Source organism: Callithrix jacchus, chromosome 1 (assembly GCF_049354715.1).
Source record: "Callithrix jacchus isolate 240 chromosome 1, calJac240_pri, whole genome shotgun sequence".
In the NCBI taxonomy this organism is placed as follows: domain Eukaryota; kingdom Metazoa; phylum Chordata; class Mammalia; order Primates; family Cebidae; genus Callithrix; species Callithrix jacchus.
Genome location: NC_133502.1, coordinates 106950939 through 106965365, shown reverse-complemented (window position 1 = coordinate 106965365; position 14427 = coordinate 106950939). Strand labels below are relative to the sequence as shown.

General features: G+C 43.4%; 1 long non-coding RNA gene across 4 annotated transcripts in view; it reads right to left on the bottom strand.

Annotated features, from left to right (window-relative positions):
• LOC144581988 (uncharacterized) overlaps nt 1–13995 on the bottom strand; it is a 30088-nt gene extending 16093 nt beyond the window's left edge. For 2 of the 4 annotated variants that reach the window (XR_013533579.1, XR_013533580.1), the window contains exons 1-3: nt 13835–13995; nt 12983–13098; nt 10698–10777 (exon numbers count right to left, since the gene is read on the bottom strand). This is a non-coding gene — a long non-coding RNA (uncharacterized LOC144581988). Of the gene's footprint in view, nt 1–10697; nt 10778–12982; nt 13099–13616; nt 13750–13834 lie in introns of those variants that run through there. The other 2 variants (XR_013533575.1, XR_013533576.1) reach the window with 1 other exon arrangement.
• Between the last annotated feature and the right edge of the window lie 432 nt (nt 13996–14427).

Here is a 14427-nt window from a genome sequence, read left to right as displayed (position 1 = left end):
ACTTATCCAGGTTCTCCTATGTATCCTGGTTAAGCAATTTACCTTTGCAGGGCTATATCTCATTTGTAAAATGGCCTCTATGATCAGATGTAAAATAATTCTGTGACTAAAATATATCTGGAGATGCACCTTCTTGTCTGATACTCGATTAATAAAGGTTCCAATTCTAATCCTTAGGGTCTGGTCAATCATTTTTGGAGTCAGGTGAGATTCATCTCATTGCAAGAGATGGAAAGCACAAGTCAAACTGGCTGAAGATAAAGGGAAACTTCTCAGCTCATGTAACTGAAAAAGTCTAGGGGAAGCTCTGACTCAGGTTCAGCTTGATAAGAGCCTCAACCAGGGACCTCCAGACTCAGCTTCTTTACATCTCTCTTTTTTTTTTTTTCTTTTGAGACAGAGTCTTGCTGTGTTGCCCAGGCTGGAGTGTGGCGGTGCGATTTTGATTCACTACAACCTCTGCCTCCCAGGTTCAAGCGATTCTTCTGCCTCAGCCTGTCAAGTAGCTGCAGTTACAGGTACATGCCACCACATACAGCTAACTTTTGTATTTTTAGTAAAGACAAGGTTTCACCATGTTGGCTGGGCTGGTCTCCAACTCCTGACCTCAAGTGATCTGCCCGTCTCAGCCTCTCAAAGTGTTGGGATTATAGGCATGAACCACATTGCCCAGCCTATCTCTTGACTCAGCAGATTTTGCTTTATTCTCACATTCTGTGTAGTTCCAGGCTCCTGTAAGCATTATTGCAAACAGACCCAGACAAAAGAAACATGTCAATTTCCCTCAATAACTCTGCTAAAGTTTCTGTGTACCTACAAATGGGCACAAGAGATCTTTTTGTGATTATAGAAATATTCGAAAACCAGATTTTTGTGATGGTTACTTTGAAAATGTACTAAAAATAATTGAATTGTATACTTTAAATGGGCGGATTTTTTGGTATGCAAATTATACCTCAACAAAGCCCTTAAAAACAGTTTCCTTGCATTACTCTGGCTCTGAGGAGCTCACATGCACATTTCTGAATGGGTCACTATCTATCATTTACTGGGTCAGAGGAGTGTGATGCTGTGATTGGCCAGGCCTGAATATCACACTCACTCCCTGAAGACAGGGATAAAGTCAGTTTCATCCAAAGCACAGTGACTGACAGTGAGGATAGAGGGTGGTTCCTCAGTTGAAAATCAGGTGAATGAATGCTGTTTCTTAAAGCCCAAAATCTAGGACTAGTCCAGGCTTCCAGGGCCTCTCTGAACTCAAATCTGGATGTTCCATAGGCCAAATAATTGATATATTTATGTCATATGAGGCCTAACTTTTGTTTTTCCTGCATCCATGGCAGATGTCAAAGCAAAGCAAAATACAGTGAAGGTGGGATGAATCCCATGCTGGATTCTTATTCTTGGAAACACTGAGAGTAACCATCCCGAGATACATCCTGGAAGTCCTTCTCTTCGCCTGGGTGCTGCCCAGTGCTCGCTGGGGCCATCACAGGCCACAGATGTGGGAGGTGTGCTGTTACCTTTCCACGCCCCATTCAGCAAGCCATCAGACCTGTGCTCCTTGAGAACGGACAAGGAACAAATTCTCTACCTTTGTTTTGTTTTTGTTTTTGTTTTTGTCACTTTATATCTTTTATCTCACCTTTCCCTCTCTCTCTCTCTCTCAAACTTGTTTGTCAGTGCTTTTGACTGTGGCTTCAAAGGAGGGATGAGGTAATGAATTAGAAGGAACTGTGTAATTTAACTGATTTTCCAGGGTGCAGGGTAAAACAGTGCCTGAGTCTCTCTTTTTACTTTGTTGAAGAATGGCAAAATCACAACCAAAGCAGACACATCTGGATTGCATCCCAGGGCAGAGGCACTGTGCTGAGCACTCTAAATCTCTTGTTCTTTTAGTCTTCACGACATCCCTGAGGAGTAGATACTCTTTTCCAATTTTACATGTGAGCAATGGTTCTGACAAGTTAGTTAAGGCCACACAGCTAGTCTGAAACAGAGATGGGCCCTCCGTAGGGTGGGAACTTTTAAACAAATAACTGCTTGTCTGCCTTTAACAAATCCGGCTATCATCTGCAAACCTTCACAGTCACAGACACATCCTTGAAACCCCCTAGCTTTCATTGGAAAGGGAAGTAGCTGCTCTCAGCTCACAAGTGCAGTAGCAGGGAGAAGCTACTGACCTGAACCTGTAAAGCTGAGGGTGTGACTGCTGGTGGTGCAAACTGACACCTACCTGCTGCATGTGGGGGCAGACAGATCTGTTTGGCCAGCACCTTGTTGGTGGTAATTATTACTGTTTTTAATGAACTTTAATGCCTTTTATGGGGTATCTTCTCTTCAAATCACACCTGCGCTCTCTCTTTTTTTAAATAGCCCTGATAGCTTTATCCCAGTTACTTCACATCTGTATGTCAGCTGTCTGGCTCTGAAAGGCTTTTGCCTTTACATCTCTGAAAGAGCTAGCAGGTTGCCAAGAGTGTCTGTCCAGACTTCTCTTCCACCCTGAGGTGTTAGGAACTCTGAGTAGAAAGCAGGGAGAATACATTTTCTTATGTAACCAATGTGTGTTTGCCTAAGAGACTATAAACTTCAATTTCATTATGGATCAATGAGGCTTTTGGGGTCGCACCAGGAACCTTAACCATTTCTGCATTCAATTGTTTCCATTTAACTTAACCCTTGCATTAGTGCTATAAAGTACTCAGTTCTGTAGTTCCCACTTTATAGGTGAGAAAACTAAGACTCATAGTCATGTCATAGCTGTCCTACGGTAACAGAAATCAGACCCAAGCCCTCACTCTTAACCACAATTCACTGCCTATGTTCCCTCACATAAGGATCACCTGGGAAGGTCCTCTAGCATTCCAAACCAAAATCAATTAAATCAAAATCTCTGGGGGTTGAAGCTAAGGCATCAGTGCTTTTTCATTAGTGCTTCCAGATGATTCAAAGGTGGTGAGAATGTTACACTATTGTACTTCCCTCAGCTGACATGTTCTAAGACCCCGGTGGATGCCCAAAACCATGGATTGTACTGAGCCCTCTATATACTACGTTTTTTTCCCTATATGTACATACCTATGATAAAGTTTCATTTATAAATTTGTTATAATAAAGAATAACAACTAATAATATAATAAAACAATATGCTGACCTCATTACTCTTGCACTTTGGGCCATTGTTAAGTAAAACGAGGGTTACTTGGATGCAAGCACTGTGATGCTAGGACAGTAGATCTTATAACCAACAGATCTACTAAGTGATTAACAGGTGGGGAGCTTCTACAGTGTGAATATGCTGGACAAGAAAATGAGTCACAGCCCAGGCAGGCAGAGCAGGATGACTAAGATTTCATCATGCTACTCAGAATGCACACAACTTGAAACTTATGAATTGTTTATTTCTGGAATTTTCTATTTAATATATTTGGACCTTGGATAAGGAGGGACTACTGTACCTGAAGAGTCAGCAATACACATTCCCACATCAAATGGGTGTGTTGTTTGGGAGAAGGTTGCTGCTTATATCCAATGAGAGGCCAGCAGATGCCTCTGAGTATGCGTTTATGCACCCACATGAATGGTACAATCAAGTAAAGTGGTAACCATCAATCACATCTGATCGTAGTCAGTTTTTGGAGATAGAAGATTTGGCTTTGAATCCATGCGCCTATGGTAGTTGTAGACTTTGCATGTGTTATTTAACCCCTCTGAGCCTCAGTTTGCCTGTCTCTGGAGAGGGGAAAATAATGCGCCCCATTTTGGAGGTTGAGCTGGCGAGGGACAGTGTGCATGTACTAGGCTCAGCACAGATTTCGGCACGTTGTAAGCCATCAGTTGCTGCTAGCTATTTATTGATGGCACTTAGTAACCCACCAAAGGCATACACGACATAACTTGAAAGACAAATTTGAATTTGTATTTGAATTTTGAATTCTGAAAAGTGTTTGTGTCTCCTCACTTATGATCATTAAGTGTTTAGGATTGCCATCTTCACTTGAAAATTCAGTTAATCTTCATGGGTTGTTTAGCATCAAGGGTGATTGTCGGAGAGGCAGCCAGATGACTGTGTTGACAAGTCTGCAAACAGGCAGTGGGGTCGGGGTATGGAGCGGGCTAATACAAGGGGAGCGCTAAGGGCTCTGACTGCGGGTGGTAGGGCCCAGCTATGGGAAGTGCGACTCTAAAATCTTTTAGTTCATAAGGGAGGGGTCCAGAGGCTGAGGAGGGGCTCAGAACAGAATATGTGACAGAAAGCCAATTTTAGGATCTGAGTAAGAAGTTGGGAGGGTCAGAAGGATTTAAGAACAACCCTCCTCCTAGCCCCTGGGCTTCTCGTTTGTGCGGTTACTACCTAACAAATCTATCCTCCTCTACACTCTCCATTTAGCAGAATTGTTTGTCTTTTTTTTTTTTTTTTCCAGAGACAAGGTCTCGCTTTGTTACCCAGGCTGGAATGCAGTGTGTGATCACAGCTCACTGCAGCTTCAAACTCCTGGGCTCAAATGATGTTCTCGAGTAGGGATTCGCTTGTGAGCCAGTATGTCAGACCTATTCATTCTTTTAAGTCTCACTCAAGCCATGCCTATTTTGCGGCTCTTTCTGGACCTATCTAGATAAAAGTTAGAAATCCTTCCTGTGAACAGCCATAGGCTTTTTGCCTGCCATTGTTGGCTGCCTTTGTATGGACATATCTTATTTTCAAGTATTTTTGAGTTTTCTGGGAATGGGGACCACATTCGTTACTTCGATTCAACTCCACCTTCTCCTACCACAGAGGTTAATGTAAGTGTTTGGCTCTTATTAGATAAAAGTGCATTATTTTTATACACCACGTCACAGAACTCAGCAGGCAAAGAAGGCTTAAGAGTATGCTAGTCCAGGAGTGGCAAATGTCCTCTTGATCCACAGGCCAAATCCTTCCAAAGTGGTTTATTTGGCCAGACCAGTCTATTTTTTTTTTTTAAATACAGATGGTCTCCAACTTATGATGGTTTGACTTATAATTACTCAACTTTAAGATGGCACAAAAGCCATACATGTTAGCAGAAACTGTACTTCAAGTACTGTATAATCATTCTGTTTTTCCACTTCCAGACCAGTATTCAATAAACCATGTGAGATATTCTTTACTTTATTATAAAATAGACATTGTGTTAGATGATGTAGCCCAATTATAGGCTAACGTAAGTGTTCTGAGCCTGTGTAAGGTAGGCTAGGCTAGGCTGTCATGTTTGGTAGGTTAGGCGTATTAAATGCATTTTTGGCTTAGTTGGGTTTACTGGGACACAGTAACCCATGGCAAGTCAAGAAGCATCTGTACTGAATTTGAAAGCCTTTAGGTAGCTGTGCCTGTCCAGTCTTCTGCAGTTCGGTCCGCTTTCTAATGCCTTACCATTTTACGCAATGTATCTGCCCAACTCCTTAAAGAATTTGAGTGTAATCCCTAATTTGAGCCCAGCTTTCCACATTCATAGATCTTCCCACAACATCTCTAATACATGGCTCCCCCACCTATGCTTTCAGACGTAGGGAGCTTATGAGGAAGTATGTTCCATTGGTGGAAAGCTCTGACTAAAATAACCCTTCCTGAATGAAATCGTAACTTACAGTTACCTACTGAAAGTAACCTGCTGCATACTACCTACATTAAATCCTTTTGGTACCTTACTTTTTACTGCTAAACGCTTTTCCCATTCTTAAGTATTCCATCACAGGATGATATAAGCCTGTTTAGATATACTTCCTAACCTGTTATTTAGGCAGAGGATGTGTAACTTAGAACCACATTTGACTTTTCAACTATGGTCATCTGAAAATGACCTTCTTGGTAAACATTCCCCTTCATTCATATAGAATAAGGACTGCATGTGTCCACCCAGCCTTTTGTACTCACGTGTGAGATTTTCAGGTATCTTGGAATAATTTTGCACATCTGTCTAGCTCATCAGATTATGTGTGGTTTGAGAGTTTGGCATGAACCAGCATCCCAGAAGGCTGCAGTCTGAGTATATGATAGATCTAAGTAGATCTTATCTCATGTTGCCCCATTAAGCCTAGACATTTTCACAGCTTTATGCTGTACGGCAGTTAGCCTGTGCCTGAATGCACAGGAATGCAACCCCAGCAATTATTTACCAGATGGAACGTGTTTTTTTGTGTTTCTGTTTCAAGGGAACTCTGTTAAAGTTTCTGATTCTGGTTTTGATGGAGTGGATTGTAAACCTGTTATAACCTGCTGAGGTGGGGGGAAGCCCATATTTTTCTGTTTTCAGGAAAAATCATTTCCATATGAAAGGCCGTCTGGAGAACTGGGTGTATAATAAATCACTGTTCACACCAATTATACTTACTGGGAGGCCCAGTTATTTTCTTGCAAGTAGAGACAGGAGAATATTGGCTTCTGAAAACAATATTGTCATGAACTTCCTTGTGGGCAAGCCAAGGGTCAGGAGGACCTCGGGTGGGCAGTCTGAGATGACAGAAGCTAGTGAGGGGAATGGAACACCATTTGCATGTTTCTCTTCTCCTTCAGCTCTAGTCCTCACAAAAATCAAAGATATTCTTACCCTATGTGACTATTCTTACATACTTTTAAAAAGTTTTGTCCCTTGCAATTTGTACAAATCCACCGATCTGAATCAAGATGCTGGTTTTCAACTAAATGCCATTTAGTAGCTGAATCACCTGCAGTGAGTCATCTAACTCCCTTAGTCCCTCCTTCCCCATTTGGAAAATGTGGCTAATGAAAATGACCTAACATGGCTAAACACCCGGTATGTTTATGTAGAGAAGTCTGTAGGAAGAATGAGCTGGGAAGAACTCTGGTGACATCAAGCCCCTGGTCCCCAGCATTTAGATCTCCAGGGCTACCTGGTTCTTGCAGATCAATGAGCAACTCCAGTGTTCTTCCATTAAATCTTCATTTCCCTTAGTTGAGTTGGAATTGGCTTTATGTTACTTGCAACTACAAGTTTTGACTAAGAGCGCATGCATCTATTAACCAAGAAGAACACACGGCAGCATGGAAAAGCAATTTTGATGAAATTTACAAAGAGTATGAAATAAACTTGTGAATACGTATTATAGTTATTTGAAATAATCTTGCATTTGCAAGACAAGTGGAAAAGAAATATTTTAAAAATGTATGAGTGCCTGTAATTCCAGCTACTCAGCAGGCTGAGGCATGAGAATTGCTTGAACCTGGGACAGAGGTTGCAGTGAGCCAAGATTGCACCAGTACAGCCCAGCCTTGACAACAAAGTGAAACTCTGTCTCAAAAAAAAAAAAAAAAAAAAAAAAAATGTAATGGATGTTTACCATGGTAGAGTTATGGATGATTTGTTTTCTTCATATAATGGGTGGGGTCAAAAACTTATCAAACTACATTTGGTTGTGTCTTCAGTTGTTTTCTACAACTGATTAAATCTTACTCATTGGCTCCACATCCACATTCATCACTACCTGTATCTTAGTCTCTTTGGATACGAAAGAAGTTCTGGTGTAAAGAGTTTTGTTTTGTTTTTAAAGGTTAGCAGCTGGGCCGGGTGCAGTGGCTCACGCCTGTAATCCCAGCACTTTGGGAGGCCGAGGCGGGTGGATCATGAGGTCAAGAGATTGAGACCATCCTGGTCAACATGGTGAAACCCCGTCTCTACTAAAAATACAAAAAATTAGTTGGGTATGGTGGCGCCTGCCTGTAATCCCAGCTACTCAGGAGGCTGAGGCAGGAGAATTGCCTGAACCCAGGAGGCGGAGGTTGTGGTGAGCCGAGATCGCGCCATTGCACTCCAGCCTGGGTAACAACAGCAAAACTCCGTCTCAAAAAAAAAGGTTAGCAGCTAATCTCCTATTGTTGTCTACCCTCATTGCTACATGGTACCTGATTGACTTGTACTACTGACATCTTTGCATGGGGAAACTGGCTCTTTTTTTTTTTTGAGAAGGAGTCTCACTCTTCAGCCCAGGATGGAATGCAGTGGTGTGATCTCGGCTCACCGCAACCTCCACCTCCTTGCGATCAAGTGATTCCCCTGCCTCAGCCTCCCAAGTAGCCGGGATTACAGGCACATACCACCATGCCCAGCTAATTTTTGTATTTTTAGTAGAGATGGCGTTTCACCACGTTGGGAAATTGGCTTTTTCAAGGAGGCACAAGAGCATTCATGCAGATCCTATGTCTGATATCCATGCTGTTTTTTTTTTAGTTGTCAAATGATTCTCTATTGAAATGTTTTCCTTCATAGTTCACAGCTAGCTGGGTATTTACTGCACCACTGTTGATGTCATCTATGATATCATGAAGGTGGCCCCATCAACATTGCAACTCATAGACTGGGCAGTCTCCAGGATCTCTTTATGGGTTCCAGAGAGTTCTAGGACTAAGGATTGGTACTGCATCTGTGGTGCAGTGTTGACAGTCTTACCAAAAATGGCATTTCCACTGTGCTTGATTTTTTTTGCTTCTTTCTGTCTCTGGTTCCTTGCAGGCTTTGATGCTCAGGGCAGAGGCAGAAAGTATCATCTCAGTCTGAGCCTGTCTGTTCTGAATGGTCAGTTTCATTGTAACCCTTTGGCTCTTCCAGTGACCTGTTGCCTTGGGAATGTCACCACCAACTTATTTTGGAGACACATCCAGAGGGCTGATTTTAAGGGCCAGGGCAGACATGGTACCCAGTTTTCCACCAGGGCACTTGGCAAGTATACAACTCTGATCTCCTTGGGGTTGAACTTGGGCAGCATGGCAGAGGTGGCTGATGAACCCAAATGCAGTATGGCTGAAGAAAGGTGCACTTTGACTTCCTCAAGCCAAAAGACCCATGCTGTTGGTTTTCTCTTTCAGTGTTACATATTGGCATGGGCCACAGGGTCCCTTTGCTGAGTTTTAAGTGAGAAACAGGACACAGTCTTTTTCTTCTTTTGGGAGCCCTTTCTTTCAATTTATCTACTACTTGTGATATTGGCCCTGAATGGAGAAGCCAACACAGATAAAACTAACTTTTCCTCTTCAATCTCTATCTTTTTTCCCCCTGGCATTCCCTTGGTTTAGAAAGGAAAAAAACACCTCATCTTTTCTGTGCAGTAAGGGTACATTTTACATCAGAGGTCAGTTCTCTCTACCAATAGCTTTAGAATTCAGGTTCATTGTTCTGACCCTTGATATTTTAATGGAAGCAATAGGAATCTAGAAAATCCTTTTCTTTATTCCCAACCTCTGAATTTTAAAGACAGTTATTCTAGGAACTCAAATTTGGAAATGAAAAGCTATATCTTTTTTTTTTTCTATTTGCATTCCTGCTATAACAATCTCAAACCTCCCTGAGGCATAAGAATTACCTTAGGCTAATTAGGGGAAAAGTCATTCCCAAAACATAAAAGAGAAAAATACATTTAAAATATATTATCCTTATTATATTCTTTCAGACTTTCCCTAATGTCCTTTACCTTATCACCTGTTACCCAAACTCCCTTCAAACCCTGCCCAAATTACCAACCGGAGAAGTAATGACGATAATGATTGTCTACTGACTACTTGGTATTAGACAAATGTGCTTTTAAACTTGACCATAACCTTGTAGATGTTCATATCCCTGCTGAATAGATGAGAAGCTGGAGCTTAGAAAAGGAGACTTGTGCAAAGTAGCAGAGCTAATTTTGGGGAGAAAAATTGTTTAGAAACTCATTTGTATCTTGTTTGCTTTTTCTCACTTTGGCTAAGAAGTCATTCATTCATTCAAATGCTGCAACTTTAGAACTTTAAAATACAGCTAGAGAAACACCCATTAAATAATATGGATGCTTAACACACTGCTCAATAAATGGCAATGAATATTATTTGTTAATATTTCTACCTATGACCAGGAAGATAAATATCTTAGAGTCCATCATGGCCAAAATCTTGGTACAGTTTGATATTTCAACAGCTAGGCAGGAAATAAAGTCAAGTCCTTATTTTTCAGGAAGACAGGAGATCCCAGGCGAGACGGAAACAGGGGCTTAGGAGAAGCTTATTATGTGCTGTCATCCCTCTCTGACAGTCAAGCTGTGTGGTTTGTCCCTTTCGCAGAGGTCCTGTTTTTACAAGAACAGCTCAGCAGAGCCAAAGTTACAAGTTATATCTCAGCAGAGCCAAAGTTACAAGCTACATTTTAACTTTTCACACTATTCTTTGTGTCCCCAAATATGATTAGTACAGAACATAGCAAGTACGGTAAAGTAAATATCTCATCTCAAGCAAACTCAGTTTAAGACAGCACAATAAATGAAATGTCAACCCGTTTCTTCTCATAATCTCAAATGTCTTGGATTTCTCCAATCCTTCCAGAGGCCTGGGGCTGCTTGGTTACTACCCAGGCGTCTGGCATGGTCCCAGCAGTCATACCATAGCCAACCATAGCAAATTTTCTCAGTATTATACCTATCAAAAAACCCAAGTAAGCTTCCTTGTAGGGTACCTCTAGGTCATCCTCCGGGGATTATGGTTGATGATCACAGAGGTGTGATGTGATGATGTCCCTTTAGGGGTCTTTCCCCTGGTTATTTCCCTGCCTGATATTTCAACTGTAGAATTTGTGAGGAAATTTGGGAAAGACTGCATCAGAACCCTATCCAATAGTCTCCAAGCTGTGTGCACTTTCCCTGGATCTGGTTCAATGCAGGGATATTATATGGGTTTTGGAATCAGTCAGACTCACGTTCAGTTTCTGCCTCTGCCGTTTATTGAGCGGGGAGCAGTGGTACCAATCCTTTGCCCTCGGAACTGCTGTATTCTCTCCTGTAGAAAGGAATTATGGAAGGTGTTATAAGGATCAGGGGGGCTAGCACACGCAACGCACCAGCACAGAGCCTGGAATATGGTAGGCGACTGCTCACTGTAAACTCTTATTCTTCATGCTTCAGTTACCTGTTGCTATATAAAATACCAACCCAGGCCTTAGCAGCCCCTAGGACTACACCCATTTGTCATGAAGAGCCTTAGTGAGCATTACTTGAGTAACAACCATTTATTTGCTCATGGTTTTGTAATCTGGGTTGGGTTCTTCTACTGGTCTCACCTGGGGTAGATCATCCTCTCATGTTGTCCATGAGGAAGCTTAATTTGAGCCAGAAATCCAAGATAGCATGATATATGTGTCAGGAAGCCTGACTGGGATGCCTGGACCCACTCGGATCAAGCCTCTGTTGTCACCACTTTAAAATTCTTAATTTTTTTTTTTTTTTTTTTTTTTTTTGAGACGGAGTTTCGCTCTTGTTTCCCAGGCTGGAGTGCAATGGTGCAATCTCGGCTCACTGCAACCTCCGCCTCCTGGGTTCAGGCAATTCTCCTGCCTCAGCCTCCTGAGTAGCTGGAATTACAGGCACGCGCCACCATGCCCAGCTAATTTTTTTGTATTTTTAGTAGAGATGGAGTTTTACCATGTTGACCAGGATGGTCTCGATCTCTTGACCTCGTGATCCACCCTCCTCAGCCTCCCAAAGTACTGGGATTACAGGCTTGAGCCACCGTGCCCGGCCAAAATTCTTAATTTTAAAACAAGGAACCCTGCATTCATTTTACACTAATCCCTGCAAATTATATAACCAGTCCTTGCAGCTGGATCTCTTTCTATACCAGCTTAGGGATCCAAGGGGGTGAAAGCAAAAGTTGGCAAGATTCTTAAGACCAAGACTGGAACTGGTACGGTATCACTTTACCTACATTCTATGGGACCGAGCAATTCACAAGGCCATCCCTGATTCAAGGGGAGGAGCAGGAAAATCTTTATGGCCATCACTTGACCTCCATTTTCTACTTCAGCATTTTCAGCAACTGGGTCCTTCGAGAGCTCTTCTGGTGCTAAGAAGCAGATACCACCCCAAGCGACCTCCCCAAGAGGGAGATATGGTAGAGGGTTGGAAGTCTCGGCATAACCCCACCTTAGCAAAGTGGAGAGAGGGTTAGAAACTCAGAGTCTAAGGCTATGCCTTGCTTCTCAGTGGTCACATTGAGTTCCTTGGTCAGCCAGTCATGGCTTGAGGGGAGGTCAGAGAAACTGGTCACTCAGAAGAGACACAACTTCCCCTTACAGAGACTGTGGGCAGGGCAGCTCTCTATGAGAGGCTGTGAATAAGGTTGGATATAGCCCCTGATAGAAATGTTTTTTCTTTATATATCAGCCATTTATGAAGCACCAATAATTACATATAAGACAGTGTCTTGGCCTATGGGGATGTGACTCTAGGAGAGCAGGGCTCCTTTTTTTCAGTCACATAAGGGTACATCTCTTTAACTCCAATTGAAGTGTGGGTTGGGGACAGGGGAATAATCAGAGATTTATTCTTACTGTCCTGGTGCTCGGGAGTCAGCCCCAGTCCTTGGTGACTAGCTCACATATCCTCATGTGGCTAGTGACACCCAACTACCTTGGTGGTACAGAACACTTAACTACTGTAATCTTGAATGCCAGGGTTCAAGTGATTCTCCTGCCTCAGCTTCCCGAGTAGCTAGGACTACAAGTGTGCACCATCATGCCTGGCTAATTTCTTTTCTAGAGATGGAAGTCTTGCTATGTTGCCTAGGCTGGTTTCAAACTCCTGGCCTCAATCAGTCTTCCCATTTTGGCTTCCAGAATGCTGAGATTATGGAGGTGAGCCACCATACCTGGCAGGGAATACATTCTTTTACAAAAATGCCAGTTCACCTCAAGAAAAGCTGAGTGAAGAAGGATGAGAAACTGTGACTTTATCTTACTTGCTTTGGTCCTGCTCCAAGGAAGATGACAGATTGAGGCCCGCAGAAGGAGGGAGTCCCAAATGGATTTCTGATATTTCAACTGGAAATATCAACCGCTCTCCTCTGCATGCCCCAAGGAGATGGAATGTCATCACTATCTCCTTGGGACATGCAGAGGAGAGCGGTCACCATCTCTTGACCTCCCCACTTCCCTACTCTACTTCCTCATGGTTTCCTTTCTTCGTGCCCTCAGTCTTGTGTCCTTACCCCTGTCATGGGAGACCCCATCTCTTTCCCACAGTACACAGTGCTCCTCCTCCGTCCCTTCTTGCACACTCCACTTAGCTGGTGCTATCACTTTCCTTGGTCCAACTTTGCCAGCTCTGAAAAACAAGGAGTGAGGTCCATCAGATGGAGGAGATGATATAATAGATGATCAGATCCAGGGTAGGCTCGCAGCAGTAATAGCTGTGGCAAATTTCTACATAACACTAGCCGAGAAGCCAATAAAATGAGCTTATTTCCCAGTGAAACGCAATCTAGTGCTCTATGACCAGCTCCCTGCAGAACAATAACCCTGGCATTATGATTAGACTCACATTAATTGTGCACAGCCCTGTCTTGACTACCCAGGTGGTCAGCATCTACTTGGATAAGAACGTCCTGAATTTCCTATCTCTTCCCTGATAAAAAGAGGGCTGCTGCTCTCAAGGAACTTCAGTCAAGGGGGGCGGGGGAGACAGTCCCATACACAGACAAAAAACTAGGGGTTGAAAGGCCAATGAGTGATCAGAAGGAAAGGGAAAGAAGCTTCTGGAAGCAAGTGCTGATTGGGAGATTAGCCTTGGCTGGGGGCCGCGGTGGAGCAAAGGTGTAATGGAGGGTGGGGCCTCTTTCAAACCTCATTCATGGCTGTGTACACGCGTGTCCGTTCCCACTGGAGTGGAGGTGCTTTCTTGAGGCAGGGGATGGGTTGCTTCCCTCTGGAGTCTTCGCTAGAACTGCCTCCTCCTCCTGCTTCCTTTCATCCATTCATTCCAAACATACATTGAGCTGCACGTTCTGGGTTCCCAACTGGAGGGGGCTCACGAAGGAGATTTTAGGACTAGATCCACTTACCACGATTTTACTTTACGTGGTTCCCACGTCTACTCCTTCCCCTGAGCTTCACACCTCTTGAGAGAAAAAGCCCCCAGCCTCCCCTAGTCCCTCAGTTAAGCCGCACAGCCTCTCAATGCTAATTTCCAATCACTCGCTGCTGAATAGCCTGGAACACTTGTACCTCAGATGCGCCTGACACCCTCGGACGCATGCGCAGTAGCTCCCCGACCCCCCTCCCCGGCGGGGCTTGCTGTGTCTAAGCCCCATTTAAAGCGCTGCGTTTGCTGGGGAGCACTTCGTTCAATTCTCGGTGGATTAGGGCCATTGAGATTCTTAATCAATTGCTGGGTTCCACGCGATCCTCTTTAGAAACTTTTTGCTTAATATGCATCTAGAGACATTCACGGCCCGCCTGCAGAGTTGGAGCCGTTGGAGTGGAGGCTGGGAGGCTGCAGGCAACCCCTAGGCTTTTAAACAGCAACGTCAGTTTAATTACTGCAGATCTGCCATGGCTGCCAAGTCCTCTCTTTCTTCCTTATTATTAACGGGGAAACTTGCCGCGCAGTGGCTTTGTTTCAAGTGGAAGTCCGCGTGCTTTGATGCCCTCAGGG